This window comes from Aedes albopictus, chromosome 2, assembly GCF_035046485.1.
Source record: "Aedes albopictus strain Foshan chromosome 2, AalbF5, whole genome shotgun sequence".
NCBI lineage: Eukaryota > Metazoa > Arthropoda > Insecta > Diptera > Culicidae > Aedes > Aedes albopictus.
In genome coordinates, this window is record NC_085137.1 from 488,952,583 (window position 1) to 488,967,349 (window position 14,767).

At 37.9% G+C, this 14,767-nt stretch overlaps 1 protein-coding gene across 4 annotated transcripts in view; it reads right to left on the reverse strand.

The window, feature by feature from the left end:
- The window catches only part of LOC109423294 (rap guanine nucleotide exchange factor 4), a 957,479-nt gene that overhangs the window by 172,602 nt on the left and 770,110 nt on the right, over positions 1-14,767 (reverse strand). The window lies entirely within an intron of this gene.

Genomic DNA, 14,767 nt, shown 5'->3' on the forward strand with positions numbered 1-14,767 from the left:
TTTATTGCGTTCCTATTGCCGGGGACCAAAATTGATGATTTTTTGGATCTCGACTAATTTTGTGGTGGAGTTTTTGACTATGGAATCATTTGGATATTCCCAAAGGAAGGAAATCCCGTAGGATTTGCCTGCTAAATTTCCAAAGCAATCGCCTAAAGAATTTCCAAAAGTAGTGCAGAACATATTTTCAAAAAATCTAAATCAATTTCCAAAAATACTGTCAAGAAATAAAAAAAAAGTTTTAAAACTAAATTTCAAGGGAATTGCTTAAAAAAAGTATTCAACAAAAACCATTACACCAGGTCCGCTCCTAAGGCATTGCCTTGAAACTTCTCAAGAGAATTTCTGCAGCAATTTTCAAAAAAAATGGATTTTCTAAAAATATCTTTAAAAAATTATCAAAGGAGTTGCAAACTCAATTTTCGACACAGAAGGTTTCCAAAAGAATTGCCAAATAAATTTCCTAAAAATAATGCGAAATGTATTGAAAACAAAAAAAAATTGCTCTAGGAATTCCCAAAGGAATTTCCGAAGGAACTTTCAGAGTAAGTAATTGCCGAAGTAATTTCCAAAAATATTCATAATTCCCTAATGAATATCTACACGGATTTTCAAAGAAATAAAAATCCGAATAAAATTCCGGATAAACTACTGAGTAGATGTTCGACGCTTAGTCAAATTGGCAGCTCTGAAGAACACAAGCGCCACGTTGTGAGAGAATTTTGAATTAAATTGTTCTTTTCACAGTAAGAAAAAAACACCGACTTCGGTAATGTTTTACCGAAATCTCAACCGTTAAGTTTGTTTTACAGGAAAAAATCGGTAAAGGTAACAACTTTTACCGAAGTTAGAGTTTGACAGATAAACGATAACATTTTACCGAAATTTGTTAGTTTTTTACAGAATTTCGTTAAAAATCCATTACCGAACGCTCAGCGGTTGAGATTTCGGTAAACATTACCGAACGCGATTAGCTGTGTTTATCTGGCAAAAATAACTCAATAGCTTCAGAGAAACATTGCCGAAATGTGGAGCGGATCTGGTGTGATGGTTAGAACACTTGACTATCACGCCGAGGACCTGGGATCGAATCCCACTCCCGACAAACTCGCAAAATGTGAGTTCTTCCTTCGGAAGGGAAGTAAAGCGTGGGTCCCGAGATGAACTAGCCTAGGGCTAAAAATCTCGTTAATTCAGATAAAAAAAAAACATTGCCGAAAACAGAATATTGTTCAATAGTCCAGAACACCAGATATACGAACACTAGTGACACGCTGTAAAAGAGTACTCAAACTAAATTGTTTTACATGTTAAAGCTTTTATCCTGATCAACACTGCCAAAGAAGATATCATTCGAAGTGGTTCTGAACGCGAGATATACGACGCTTACATTAACGCCACGAAGTGAGTGATCCTTGAGCTAAATTGCTTTCTATGTGAAAGCTCTTAGTCTTATGAGCAATTTTACCGAAGACAGTATTTTTATAAATAATCTAGAACGTGATTATATTATGCTATCCTATGTATCCAACATGGTGCCCTGAGTAGCAGATTCCCGGTGGTCAATGTTTTCGAAACCACTGTTTTACCATATCAACACAGAGAAAAATTTCTACTCAGTGGTTGAGTTGGTCTTCCTCAGAAATCGAAAAATCTTTTGTTTTCTTACTCAGTTTCGGCTAAAAGTGGGACAACCCATTGGCAGTAAGGCCAACTCAGTCATTGAGTAGAAATTTTTCTCAGTGAACACATTCTCGACGGAATTATCTTTTAAATAAGACATTGGCCATTTGAATTGAAAAAAAAATCATCATTCCATGAGTTAGATTTTCTGGGTCATAATGACCCCATTGATTATTGTTCGTATTTTTTTCTTAGTGCTTCTCAATGTATTACAAAGGTTTAAAGCAAGAATTAAATGAAACGAGCTCACCAACTTATAATAATTTTTACGACCCTTAGACGCAAGAATTAAAGAACAAAGAGGAGCTGAACAGCATGTCCCACGATCTAAGGTGTTAAGGTGTAAGGCGCATGATCATTCGTTTTTATAATGTTCATTTGATAATCTATTGAACAATCTTCATTTGATTCATCCAAGTTCGAAAATAATGTCACTAATCCAATATAATTTCATAGCGCTTACCAGCTGTCACTGTCTTCACTTACACCCAAAGGCGGAATCCCACCCTCACATTCCACCATTCCAACAGGTGTTAAACGGCACGTGAAAATGAAATATCATCATTACGCTCGCTGGCGTGGGGCTTTTTATGCAGCGACATTTTCCAGACCTGCCCCAACGCCACCCATGCAAAAACCTTCGCAAAACTGAAAAGTCACTGGTTTTATGTTATCTATTGCACCATCATCATCGTCATCGTCATCACTTTTGAAATTCCGACAATTCTGCTCCCGCATATCCAAGGGTCTCTCTGTTAGATAGATGGACCGATATGGACGGGAAAGATAGTCGACGACGACGATGACGACGCTGTCAGCTTTTGCCCTTCGGCCTGCGAGGACTACAAACGTTGCCGCACGCTCACACCGGGTGGGAAATTCCAGAATTCCTGTCACCCGCGCGCTCGCCTGAAGGTGTAGTGGATAGGCGAAAGCGTGATGCATTTTCCAAATTGGTCGATTGCACTCTTCCGCGCATTTTCATTCGCGTCACCTTCCTAGCTACCGGAAGCTATTCGTGATGTGTAATTATATATGCTAGTACACGCTCGTTCGTACACTCGCTCTGGGTAATAATCGTAATTTTTATGGCAGTGACCCGGTTATCCGATGTGCTGCAGTATGCCACTGGGGAAACTGCTATCAGCTAATGGTAATGTCTATCTATTTTCTAGCAATTAGGTACATACATCGTCGGCGATTGGTAATGGTACGGTACTTTGGTCCTTTAACTCTCGCGTTTACTTCTGTAACACTATCAGTCAGTCACGCGTTGTAGTTTATACGATTCAGTAAGTATTTCGTTTCTATTTCGAATCGTACATAAATAATTCTTATTAATTATATTTAAAGCGGGATTCAGCATCGAATCCATTTGATTGTTTGTTTTTTTTTAGAATATTGAACAAGAGCAAAACGCTAAAACAGGTTGTTAACTACTTACTTAAAAAAACTGTGAAACCTGGAGTTAAGTATGAGGAAAACCTAGAAATCTCAGAGAATTCCAGAATCAACAACAATATGAATATCCTTAAGCAGGGATGGGGCCATTCAGTTGCAAAGAGTTACATTCACTTGCTTTTATCTCTGTTCAGAAGCATGCTATCGAAAAACAACGTATGGATGAATTTAACCTTGTAGTTTTATCTTAAAGTTTGCCGAATAACATTGGGGTCGCACACGCATACCAAAGTCGTGAGTGAGCTGTGAAGGCAACTCTCCACGCGGTGAATGTAAATTACATTCACGCCGTAGAGAGATGCGTTTGCTGCCTTCTGTTGACTTAACTATTGATTTTACGCTAATATATTCTTCTACAAAGTTTCGGGTAAAACAAGTGTTCCATACATTGATTTTTGCTGCGATGTTTCTGAAGCAAGTTAACAGCAAGTGAATGTAAATTATTGCAAATGAATGATCCCATCCTTGTCCTTAAGAATATTATGTTAACACCAGTGTTGAAAATGTCATTTCGACATATCTAAATTCAACCACATCCAACTCATTTCAGAAGCTCAACCTGAGAATATGGTATATGAAAAACTTGTGCGGCTAGATCAGCTGTCCAAGAAAGTCACGGAAAAACCGATGTTTTTCGAATATATAAGATAAATGTCACGGACTACCTTCTAAACATGCCAATGATATTCATGGTGAATATCAATTGGCATTTTTCGAAGGTAGTCCGTGACATTTACCTTGAATATTAAAAAAGCGTTTTTCCGTGACTTTGTAGAACTGCTCTAGTCGTACAAGTTTTTCATATACCATATTCTTAGGTTGAGCTCCTAAAATGAGCTGGATGTGGTTGAATTTAGATATGTCGAAATGACATTTTCAGCACTGGTTGAAACTGTGGTAGAAACTTACAGTCATTTCTGATCATTTATGGTATTTTTTTTGTATTTTTTATGGTACTTGAGAAACACCCCAGTTAACCATTAAGCAGTTAAAATGGCATTAATTCGGAACTAAATGCGCCTTTACAGCAGGTCAATCAATGCTAATTTGCCCTATAAATATGCGCCATAAGTGCTACTTAAATGTAGATTTTGGCCCAATATACAGCTGATTAAATGCTTGTCAAAAATAAAATCAAAAAATTTCCCCTGCCCATTTTACGGCTTCCCTATCTCTTCTATTTTTATCCTCACTCTCCTGTGCAACTTTTGAGGCTTGGGGGCACGTTTTAAAATTCTGTTGTTGTATTTTTTGCTAATTTCGGCGAATTAGGATTTGATCCCTCGATCCTCAGGTTGACGATGGTGCTGAACCGCGCTACGATGTAAGCTATAGATGATTAGATAATGTGCGTTGGTTTTTTTTATCAGTTTGAAGCTTGAATATTACACCGGCAGTTGCTTCGTCAGATATGCTATGTGCTCGACATGTGCTGATAATTAAATCGGGCATTGGAAAGTAGCCAAAACCATGGAATTTATTTGCCAAAGCATGTTTTTTTAGTTGCTAATCTATAAATGACAGGACAAGCGAATAATAATGGCATCTACAGCCGGGGCACGTAAATTAAAAAGTGGAAATGTGTTGTGGGTTTAGCAGCACTCATCCCACTTAGCAGTTTTATGGCACTAATGTAGCAGTTATGCTGCTTGTTGACCAAAACATACCGTGCATCTGAAATGCTACATAACTGCTGTCAGATTTTAAGTAGCATTTCTATTGCTAATATAGGGCAGTTTAGTAGTCGAACTGCTATCATACGGCAGTAAGCAGATCAAATGCAGATATAAAACAGAAATACGGCTTATTCAAATGCTAATTGGTTACCTGGGACATTTGCAGAAATTTTAGGATTTTTCGACGAATTTCCGAAAAATTTTCAGGAGATTTTGTTGTGGAAATCCTTAATGGAAATTTTGCCTTTAGTTTTTGCGTAATTTCTTAGCAAGGCAATGAAGACGACTTTCCCTGAAAACCTTCAGACATGATTTCCTGACGAAACTCTGAGAATTTATGTAAAACGTTTCAAGTAAATTTCTTAAGTACGTTTCTAAGAAAATCAAAGGAGTTTCCTCTGTAAGGAGATTCCCTTGAAGAGTATTTTGCTTAATTTCTGAAATTTTTTAACCCGTGAACACCCGGGACGATCTTCTTTTGGTAGAAATGCAATATTTTCTTTGTTTTAAAACATTTTACCCTGGAGTATTTTTTATAGTCAAGGGGAATAGTTATGCTAAGAAATACATGGTACCTCTCCCCTTTGAACCCACCCCATTTTGCTGACAGTCGATATTACGTGTTTTTTTTTTTTAATTTTTTTTTATTAAATCCACATGTTTTTATTCGATTTTCATCATATTGCTAATCATTACTAGTTTTGACTGATCCTTGACATGCAATGTATTACTACGTTGATGTTCATTAGACCTCGCAATGCTACGAGCAACTCGATATTGTGCTAGTTGGACATTCAGTGAAATACAAATGGCCTCCAATACTGTATCATGCTCTAATTGTAAACATATTCGTGGAATGTTGTCAATAATGCTGATGGAGACTCAGTGTACAACTATAATGCTTTTGGTACATTTGTGGGATATTCCAAACTATTCTGGTATTAGAACCTTCAAGGTCTATAGCTCCTACTCTTGTTTCTCTTCACTCTATCGGCATAATTCTTTTACGATTGTGTCTTTTGTCCTCAAAATATTACGAGTATTTCTATGTGCTACTATTTGGGTGTCCACAGGAATTCTAATGGACCCCAATGTATGGGTCGCAATATCAGTAAATCTTTGCAAGCTTGCTAGGGTATCGGGATGCTTCGTTGGCCTAGTCCCCTCGTTCGGCCTATCTCAACATAAACCAAAATCTCAAATAAACACGCATAACTGGATATCGGAAAAGCTAAGCGCCAAACAACTGTAACATTTCGTTTAAATTTAAGCACTTTGGAGTATTAAAAATGAATGAAAATGTCTCTTTGTTTAGCTTTTGTAGACGCCATGATTCTTCGGCTAAGTGAGTAGTCTATACACATGATCATAAATGGCATGACTCTGGCACATTTCGAATCAACTTTTCAATAACTGAACATTTGATGTGACGGTCAAAGACGCTATTTTGAACTTGTATATTTGTTTTCAACGAATAATAACTATTTTACAAATTGAATGTGGGCCGAATATTGAGGACATTTTTTTCACTATGTACCCAAATCTTGGCCCATCAGTAAAGTGACGCTAACAACACCGATAAAGTGGCGCCAACAACATTGCTTGCGTAAGAACCAGAAAGAACGAACAGGAAGGCAGATTTTGTGTGCGGTGACTGTAAAAATATAACACAATAATGGGGTTGCGTTGTTTTCGTTACTAAATTAAGAAAGAACTTTAGTTTAAGTGATTTATTTATAGTTTTTTGAAAATTTGGCTCCGAAAATGTAATGTAAAAGCAAGATTGGTGAACAAACAGAGATAATACTTCAGCAGAAATATTAAAAAATAAGATTATAAGTGGTTCTATAAGCAATAGGCCAACGTTGTATCCACTAATAGGCCAATTTTTGTACCATAAACCAACGTTGCATACCATCGCATCGAATCTTTTGAGCTTAATTAAGTAAATTCTTAAATATTAACGTTAGTTTACTTCCAATTGATAAAACATGCATTGCCTGGAGTGTGCAATAACGTCAACATATTATTTCTAGTGCTATTAATTCATGAGTTATGATCAAAATTGTCAAGGCAGCTTGCAAATTAGGCCAATTAATGGTACATATACCCTATTTGGTGAAAACATTCGCGTAATGATGCGATTCGCTTTCGACAACGAATACGTTTTGACCCTACCTCGCTTTATCAAACCAACCTCCCGTACGAATAGCACACGAACGGACTCGATGCTGATCAGCATTGGTGGCTGCTCCTTTTCGCCGTTGAGCTGTTGCGTTCCAGCCAAGCCTGTCTTTTCATCCCTTTCGATGCTTTTCGATCAGCTTATCGCGAAGCATCGTAGGCTGGGAACGTTATTGGTGTGGTGTCGGTACATGCGAATGTTGCTTCTGTGTGCGTGTCGAGCGTTCGTGTCGTAGCTTCTAAAACCAACCCATTCGGTGTTGTTCGGCTGTTCGGGTGAGCATGTGGCGGCACTGACAGATGTGTGCAAAATCGTTTGTGAGTTACATCATGTTCGTTTTGCCACCTCTTTGCCTCTGGTCATCGCTGATCAGTGTGCAGTTCAATCGCAAGCGATAAAAATACAAGTGATAAGTTGATTGAGCATTCGTGAGGTGATATTTTGCATCTTTGAATCTTTGTATATTTTCATTGTAACGAGTGCTCTTTGAATATAACTTTCGCTACTTCTAGAGCCTCAGAGTGCAAATCTGATAAATAAGCAATATTGACTTGGTGATCTAGGGGTCATCCAAACTATTATGGAATTAAGACAAGTCCTACAAGCACTATTCTTGTATCTGTTTACTTTATCGATGTAATTCTTTCACGATTATTTCTGTTCCTCAAAAAGGAACTCCTCAACTAGTTCCTCCAAAGATTCCTCCATAAATTCTCCCCGAAACAACTGCGAAAAATTCTCTAGAGATTCAGCCAAGGGTTCCTCCAGAACTCCTTAATGAATTTCCTCACGAAATCCTCCAGAAATACTTCCATGAAGTCCATCAGTCTTACCTCAAGGAATTCCTCAAGAGATTCCTGAGGGATTCCTTAAGGAATTCCTCCAGAATATATTCCAGAAATTTCTCCAGCTAATGCTCCAGGAGTTCCGTCAGGATTTACTCCAGGAATTATTCCAAGAATTCCTCTAGGAATTTCTCTACGAATTCCTCCAGGAATTTTCATAGGGAATCCTCTATGAATTGTTCCGAGAACTACTCCAGGAATTCCTACAAGAATTCCTCCAGGAATTCTTCCAAGAATTCCTCCAGGAATTCTTCCAAGAATTCCTTCAGGAATTCTTTCAGGAATCACTTCAAGAATTTCTACATGAATCTCTCCAAAAATTCCATCAAAAGATCCTCCAAAAAATGTTTCAGGAATTCCCCCAAGACTTCCCTTACAATTTTCCTCAAAGAATTTCTCCAAGAATTTCTGCCATTAATTCCTCCAACAGTTCCTCAAGGAAAAATTCCTCCAGGAAAAAATCCTCCAGGAATTCCTCCAAGAATTCTGCCAAAAAATCCTACAAAAAACCCTCCAGGAATGTCTCTAGGAATTTCTTCAAGAATTCCACCAATTATTGATCCACAACTTCTGCCAAGAATTTCTCAAAGAATCGCTCTAGGTTTTCCTCCAAGGATTCCTGCAGGAATTTCTCCAGGAATTCCTCCAAGAACTCCTCTAGGAATTTCTCCAAGAATCTCTCTAGGAATTTCTTCAGAAATTTCTCGAAGAATTCCTCCAGAAACCTGCAGAAAATCCTCCAGATATTCTTCCAAAAATTACTCCTGGGATTCCTCCGCGATTTCTTTCAGGCATTTCTCCAGAAATTCCAGAAATTTTACAGGAATTCCTCGAAGAACTCTTCCAGGAATTCGCCCAGGGATTTTCAAAGATTTTTTTTGAAGAATTCCGTCATGAATATTTCCTAGGATCCTTCAGGAAACCTTACCTTACCGGCTTTTCTTTAGGATTTTTTTCAACGGTGGAAAATTTTGTGGAAAACTTTTTCAACTTCATATTTTTTTGGATTCCTGAAAAAAATTTGCTTTCATTTTCGCAAACGAAAAAAAAGTGCATTCCAAAATTTTCAGCAATTCAAGCTTATGAAATTATCTTCTCAAAAATATTTTTTGAAAATTTTCCACGAGTTCGAGCATTGTTTTTCCGGCTTTTCTTTACGAATTTTCTCAACTGTGGAAAATTTTGAGGAAAACTTTTTCCAGTTCATATTTTTTTTGGATTTCTGAGATTTCCTTTCCTTTTCCTTTAATTTTCTGAAAAAAACTTTATTTCTACGATGCTTCACTCTTGAATTATGATTTTTCAAAGTAAGTAGTGTCAGGGGAAAACAACAAATATCCACCTGAGTTTTCCGGGAAAATAGGCGACCCTGATTTTTTCTCAATTTTTTTTCGTTCACGTATCCATGAGCCCTGCCTGTGGAAAAAGTTACATGAAAATCTGAGACTGTACGATAATAAAAAAAAATCCTCATTTGTTACGACGTGTGCCAAATAATAGGAATCATGTACCAATTATGGGCACATTTTGTTATTTCGGTTCCAATTCGCATTATTTGCATGCATTTTTTTATGCGATTTGAAATAATTGCAAGGTGCAAGGAAGTCGACATTTTAAGGGAAATAATTTATTTCTTCGATATTTTAAGCAAATTTTGGAGTTTATGTGAGTGAAATAATCTTTTGTGAACGTGATCTTTTGTTCACAAAATGTTTCTGGTTGATTTGCTTCGGTAAAGCTTAATAATTAAGTATGACGAATTTGAGGTACACTAATACCTCTTTTCATGCATGTTATTTTTATGCATTCTTAATTAAATTTAGTGCAAGTTACTCAGGACCAATATTGTAGTTCCGTAACGTGGGTAGATCACCTTAGAATGGTGCGTTGCGGCGTAAGATCTACCAAATCAAATTTTGATCTTGAAATTTTCCTGCCTAAAGTAATCAGGCAGTAGTTTACAAATGCTCCAAGATCAAAGTTTGATGCACTTTTTTGAAGCTTGTTTAATATTTTTGTTTCAATTTTTCTGCTAATTAACGTTTTATTTCAGCAAGGTTCAGGTAAATTTATTGTATGATACAAATAAAATTGTAAAAATATATAACTGTGGCGAGCGTATCACTAATATGTAGCTTATTCGACATCAATGTTGATATTATCTAATATTTCAGATTCTCAACCGAAAAATCAAGTAATTCAAAGAAATGCCATTAAGATGACAAGGAAACCAGGGCGTATTTGGCAGATTACTAATTCGAAGCAGTCTAATAATGGTGTTCCTGAACGTTGCCCAACCGCATCCTTTGGAGTACCCTTCCACTAACAACACCTAGAACAACACCCATATCCCCTTGACACCTAGGCCTGAGAGGTCGTAGAACTTTCTACACCTTTCTTAGGTGTCTAACTAACCATCCTTTCATATTCCTCAGCAGTCGTAAGGACGAGGCCAGGACAACTCTCGACTGTTGGAGGATTGCGTCAGTCTTGTCGAAAAGTCAGAGATAAGTTTGTGTTATTGTATCTGACGGGAAGGAGGCAATCCTCGTAACTGGGGTCTAGGGCTGTTGTATTACCTACGAATTTGTGCGACTTGATTAATGCTTATGTTTACTTTTTCAGTGGTAACCAGGTAAATGATTAAACCATGACAATTTCTCATATGCTTTTTCGCCAAGGAAAGCACCCCATTAAGCCCTATCCAATTTCCAACTCCAGATATCTATGAAGTGGGCCAAGTTCTTGGACATATTCTGAGTAGATATCAACATTTCCTCCCCATCCCCGCTGATCGTAAGGACCTGGCCAGGTGTCGAGAGTTCGTTAAATGAAAGGTTTGTCAAGTCCCAGGCAACTTTTCTGGCGCATTAAACGTCTCTATCGACAGCCACCCCAGGATGTGTACGGTCGGCTATGCTATGCTATGCTATGCTTGCTATGCTAGTTACTCAGGACCAATATTGTACATAGGGGCCTATTGCAACTATTGCAACAGCGGTCAGAGGTGTTTATAGGGGACAGTAAAGGGAGCTTTCAGGGGCGTTTCAGGTGGTCCCAAGGGGTTTCAGCGGGGTACCTGGAGGTCTCAGGGGGGTTTTCGGGGGTTTCAGGGGGTTTTGGAAAGCATTGTAGAGAGGATTTTTAACGGGATTTTGAAGCGATACAGGTAGGTTTTCAGGGGTTTCCGAGGGTCTCACGTGCATCCGAGTTGGTCCAAGTGGGTCTTAAAAGGATTTATGAGACGTTTCAGGAAGTTTCAGAGCATTGAAGCTGGTTTTAGGGTCGTCGCGGAGTCGTTTTCGGGATTTTGGAGGGTCGTAGGTGTGTTACATAGATTCCGGTTTTAGCGGTATTCCGGAGGCATTTCAGGAAGTTTTAAAGCATTTTCGGAGGGATTCTTTGGCATTACGGAGGCGTTTTCGGGGGATTTCGGAGGGTCTCAAGTGTGTTACATGGGAACCGAAGGGATTTTAAAGGGATTTTGGAGGCATTTTAGAAAGTTTTAGAGCATTTTCGGCGAGACTCAGTGGCGTTACGGATGCGTTTACGAGAATTCGGAGGGTCTCAGGTGCGTTACATGGAGTCCGAAGCGGTTTCAGGAGGATTTTGAAGTTTCATAGCATTTTGGCGTTACGCAGGCATTTTCGGAGATTCTCAGGTTCGTTACATGGGGTCTGGGGGGGTTGGGTAAAGAGGAATTTGGAGGCATTTCAGAAAGTTTCAGATGATTTTCGATGGGTTCCGGAGGCTTTGCGCAGGCGTATTCGAGGATTTCAGAGGGTCTCGGGTGCATTACATTGGGTCCGAGGGGGTTTTAGGGGGATTCCGGGGTCATTTAAGGAAGTTTCAGAGCATTTCCAGCAGGTTTAAGAGGCGTTTTCGGTGGTTTCGAAGAGCCTCATGGTATTCATCTGGGATTTATTGGAATTTCTGAAGCATATCCCCTGATATGGCCCTGACCTGAAATGCCTCGAAACGCCCCTGAAACCTCTGTAATCCCATTAAAACGCACTTGAACTCATCATTATAAATTTTATATGCCTCTGAAACCCCTTTGGACGCCTCTAGTAGGTTCTAGAAATCACATGAAACGCCCCTGAAATGCTATCAAACGCCCAAAAACCTCAAGAATTGCCCTTAAAAGGTTCCTGAAGCCCCCTAAAACTCTCTGTAATGTCTTGAAGCGCCCCTCAAACCCCTTGTGACGCCCTTTAAAGGCTCCTGAAATCCCCTGAAACGCACATGACGCACCTTGGAAACCTCTTTTTTGGGCTCTCTGGGAATTTTCAGGAAACCCACTTAGGCCCATCTCAGATGCCCAGGAGCAAGATCTAGTCTCGTGAACTAGATTCCCAAGTAACAATGAATGCTGAACAGTGAGGGTATTAGCTGAAAAATAGCTGGTTAATGGTGTCAATGGCTGAACACAATGACAGCTGTGTATTAGTCTGAAGTATGGTTCGTTCAACCTCTTTAATCAGCAATACATAGATGGCTGAATATCAAATTGAAAAGAATATTATTCATCTGGGTAACCAGCTTCAAAACACACACCAACATGCAGAATTAATCATCCGTTGTTCAACCCTAAATCAAATAATTTTTGACAGCTGACCCAAGCATGTTCTCCTGATGTCCACATCGCTAATTCAGCCTCAAAACAGACTTAGTTCAACTTATGTTCTTGACTATTCAAGTAATGCTCTTGTTTTCGAGGATATGTTTACAATTGTGTGTGGTGTAGGTGCTAAGGTGAGTGACTATAAATCAAGAGGACCGAGTTCAATTCCCAGTTTTACCACAGATTAATTTATACATTCCTAAACATCTCTTCTGGCAATAGACGGAGCTTAAGGAAAAAATAAGCTCACGAAAGTATTTTTTATTTTATTTTTACACAATTAATATTTTTTTTGATTATTGATTAAGCGCATAATAAGCCTTAAATCAGCCTTCCAATGAACCGCAAATTAGCTAACAATTGAATAAAATCACCAAAATTAGATGTTTAAGAGCTGAATAAAAGATTGTACATCTTGTGATCAGCTTTTGTTCAAATGAAGGCTGATTCAAAATAGTTGGAGAAACGTTTGTACAATCATCAAAGCCCAAACTTACCAAGCTTAATTTAGGCACAAATTTCCCCCTTTTTATGTCTTTTCTAATGTATGTGCCCCCTATGCGTCCCATGTGCATAAAAAGAGGTTCCAGTACTATAGCCATATCTTGTACACTGAGCCTACAGTGCTTGGATGGATTAGTCGAACTTTCCGACCTTAGCAAATTCTGATTGTGAGTTCCTAGAACATCCTATTCAATTAGTAATGAACATAAATGTAAGCCAACGACTCTGTTCCTAATAGGTAGTCCTGCCCAAAATACCTACACTCCCGTGCAAAAGTTTGGGGTCACCCCCTCAAAAACATGGAAATGTTTTTCGGTCATATCTCAGTCATCTTTCATTTAATCCACACGTTCTTTGACTCTTTCGAAAGATAAAGAGTTAGATTTGATTCGTAGGTACTTTTAACAAATTTCATGTGAAATTTTTAGTATGAAAAGTTTACCTAAACTTACATGTTTTTCCTAAATCTGTACGAAATATTGTTTTCCGTGTAGTTCAAAATTGGGTCGACCAAATTTCAAAATTAAAGTTGCATTAGAGCCCTATTTCTATCCTCTTTGAGAGCCATTCATTAGATTTTAGCGGAAAAATTCATAACATAATTTAAATGATCGAGTTAGGTTTACAAGTCACCGTGCAAAAGTTTGGGGTCACCTTCCAAATGAAGTCTGAGTCGGATTTTTATTCAAATCGTCATTGTTTTTGGTGCAATTCCAATTCCTTCTTTGATATTTGAATGGCAAGACACAAAAATGGTTATGAAATGTTCATAAACTAAGTTCTAGACTAATTTAAGGTAGAAACGGTATATAGAATCCATACTAAATCAGCTAAGTTCGGTATATAAAGTGCGAAAGAGGATAGAAGTGAGATAAAAATGACTAATTCGTGAACTCTACCCTATATAACAGTAAGTGTTAAAACCACAAATATACCATTACCCCAAAATCCATAACAACGAATGACATTTCTCGGAATGTACTATTACATTCGAGATTTTGGGTTTTGGTGCAAAGCAAAGGGATATTTTTTTGATATGGCATATTTATTAAAATAAAATATGTAACATTGCTGAAACTTATGGATTTTAGGGTAATGGTATGTTTGTGGTTATAACACTTACAGTTATATAGGGTAGAATTCACGAATTAGTCATTTTTATCTCACTTCCATCGCTTTTGCACTTTATATAACGAACTTAGCTGGTTTAGTATGGATTTTATATACCGTTTTCTACCTTAAATTAGTCTAGAGCTTAGTTTATGAACATTTCATAACCATTTTTGTGTCTTGCCATTCAAATATCAAAGAAGGAATTGGAGTTGCACCAAAAACAATGACGATATGAATAAAAATCCGACTCAGACTTCATTTGGAAGGTGACCCCAAACTTTTGCACGATGCAGCATACTAAGGGGTGACCCCAAACTTTTGCACGGTGACTTGTAAACCTAACTCGATCATTTAAATTATGTTATGAATTTTTTCGCTAAAATCTAATGAATGGCTCTCAAAGAGGATAGAAATAGGGTTCTAATGCAACTTTAATTTTGAAATTTGGTCGACCCAATTTTGAACTACACGGAAAACAATATTTCGTACAGATTTAGGAAAAACATGTAAGTTTAGGTAAACTTTTCATACTAAAAATTTCATATGAAATTTGTGAAAAGTACCTACGAATCAAATCTAACTCTTTATCTTTCGAAAGAGTATACGAACGAGTGGATTAAATGAAAGATGACTGAGATATGACCGAAAAACATTTCCATGTTTTCGAGGGGGTGAC